Source organism: Brassica oleracea, chromosome C1, assembly GCF_000695525.1.
Source record: "Brassica oleracea var. oleracea cultivar TO1000 chromosome C1, BOL, whole genome shotgun sequence".
Taxonomy (NCBI): domain Eukaryota; kingdom Viridiplantae; phylum Streptophyta; class Magnoliopsida; order Brassicales; family Brassicaceae; genus Brassica; species Brassica oleracea.
In genome coordinates this window covers 33918327-33921235 of record NC_027748.1, presented here as the reverse complement: position 1 = coordinate 33921235, position 2909 = coordinate 33918327, and positions in this window count along the sequence as shown.

Below are 2909 nucleotides of genomic sequence, written 5' to 3'. Positions count from 1 at the left end.
TTTTCAGGAAAAAGAACCGGTTGATCATCATTTGCATAATGAACATAGTTACCATCAGGAGGAGATGGTAGATTATGATAGGGTTCATGATATGCTAGCTGATGCATTCGTAGCTCATGATGAAGATGAAGAACCTAATATAGATGCAAAACAGTTTTACGAAATGTTAAACGCGGCGAATCAACCACTTTACAATGGTTGTAGAGAAGGTCTCTCTAAATTGTCATTAGCTGCTAGAATGATGAATATTAAAACTGATCACAAACTACCTGAAAGTTGCATGAACGAATGGGCGGACTTGTTTAAAGAGTATTTGTCGGAAGACAATGTGTCTGCTGATACTTATTATGAGATTCAGAAACTGGTTTATAGTCTTGGGTTACCTTCGTAGATGATAGATGTTTGCATCGACAACTGCATGATCTATTGGAGAGATGATGAGAAGCTAGAAGAATGTCGATTCTGCAAGAAGCCACGATTCAAGCCGCAAGAACGGGGACGTAATAGGGCACCGTACCAAATAATGTGGTACCTACCAATTACAGACAGATTGAAAAGATTGTATCAATCAGAGCAGACTGCTGGAAAGATGAGATGGCATGCCGAGCATACTCAGACGGATGGTGAGATGACTCATCCATCAGATGCAAGAGCCTGGAAACATTTCAACAAAGTACATCCGGATTTCGCTAGCAATAGCCGGAATGTGTATCTCGGACTATGCACATATGGATTTAGTCCTTTCGGAATGTCAGGGAGACAATATTCATTGTGGCCAGCCTGCAACGGGAGTTGTGCATGTGCATGCAACGGGAGTTGCTATTCTTGACCATATTAATACCTGGTCCGAACCATCCAAAAAGGTCCCTGGATGCTTTCCTACAACCACTGATAAAAGAGTTGAAGGATTTGTGATCAACAGGGGTGAGGACGTATGACTGTTCAACGAAGACGAATTTTACGATGCGAGCGATGCTTTTGTGGACCATAAGTGATTTTTCTGCCTATGGGATGTTGTCGGAGAAGAGCTCCAAGAAGATATGATGATGGTGGTGTTGCGCCAACTTATGCAGTTGCTGGTGTTCCAGACATCTTTAGCCAGATTGGGCGACTCGGTGGGAAGTGTAAAGAGGTTTGGTGGTCGAGTGAAGAAGACGCTCATAGTGCACACACCTATATTCTACTCAATTGCGAAGATCCATTGATTCGTTATTTTGAAAGGTAACATATATTGACACTTCGAAACACATATAAGTATAATTAATTGTATAATTGCGAGAGATTCATTCCTATAAAATGTGATTTTACAGCCTATTTGTTTCTCAAGTCGAAGAAACATTTCCTGGTATATCCACAAGTGACGTAGACAAAAGGAAAGATCAACACTTCATTAAGTGGTTGCGGAATCAGGTATTAACTAAAACTTTTTTTTCATACATTATCTGTATTTCATTAACATTCTCTTTATTTTTGCAGGTTGATTATGACGACGACGATGCAGATTATCCTAAGTGGTTACACGAAGTAATTCAATCTCCACTTGTAAAGGTCACCACATCACAGATGTATTTCACACGAGGCTATACTTTTCATACATATGACTATGGTAGACAGCGGGCGACCAGTAACTATGGAATATGTGTGAAAGGGGAAACAGATTTCTACGGGATCTTGACGGAGATTATTGAAGTCGAATTTCCAGGGATACTGAAGCTGAAATGCGTCCTCTTCAAATGTGAATGGTTCGACCCCGTCGTCAACAGAGGTGTTCGGTCTAACAAATTCGGTGTAATTGATGTCAACTGTGGACGAAGGTACAACAAATTCGAGCCTTTCATCTTAGCTTCACAAGCAGACCAAGTTAGCTTCCTTCCATACCCTCGGATGAGAGATTCAGGTATAAATTGGTTAGCAGTAATCAAAGTTGCACCTCGAGGACGAATCATCAGTGGAGAAGAACCACCTTTGCAAGAAGAACAGATAAATGAAGTTGAGGAACCTGAACAAGAAATTTATGACATCCTTCTCATTGATCCGCATAATCACGAGTACGAAGATCTTACCGATGATGCCACAGACGAAGCTGTTGAAGATGAGTTTAATGAAAATGATGATGTTTCTAGTGATGATGAAAATGTCGATGTATCCGATTGATGTATTTGTTTTATGAATAAGAAGTGGGAGTTTGTTTTATGAATAAGATAATGTGGGGTTTGTTTTATGAATAAGGTAATGTGGGAGTTTGTTTTATGAATAAGCAAATGTGGGAATTGTGGTTTGGAATGGAAATAAAGATGGGGTTTGGAATATATAAAGTAGAAAATAAGGAATATGGGGTTTGGGGTTTCGGATTCAAGGGATTTAGACATAACACTCGTTAATTCCATGTGAGTAAAAATCGTCGTAAAGGACTCGTAAGTCCGTAAGCCAACGAGGAAATAACGACCAATATAAAAATAAAGAACGCGGGGCTCGTTATTTCCACGTAAACACAAATCGTCGTAAAGACCACGTATGATAAATCGTCGTAAATACCACGTATGAGCAATCGTCGTAAATACCTCGTAAGCCAACGAGGAAATAACGACGAAATATAAAAATAAAGAACGCGGGGCTCGTAAATTCCACGTAAGCGTGAATCGTCGTAAACACCACGTAAGCAGAAATCGTCGTAAACACCACTTAAGACAACGAGGAAATAACGACGAAATATAAAAATAAAGACGGGGTTTAGAATATATGAAGTAGAAAATAAGGAATATGGGGTTTGGGGTTTGGGGTTTCGGATTTGGAGTTTAGGGTTTCAGGTTTATGGTTTGTGGTTTGTGGTTTGGGGTTTGGGGTTTGGGGTTTCGGATTTGAGGTTTGGGGTTTGGGGTTTTGGATTTTAGGGATTTAAACATAACACT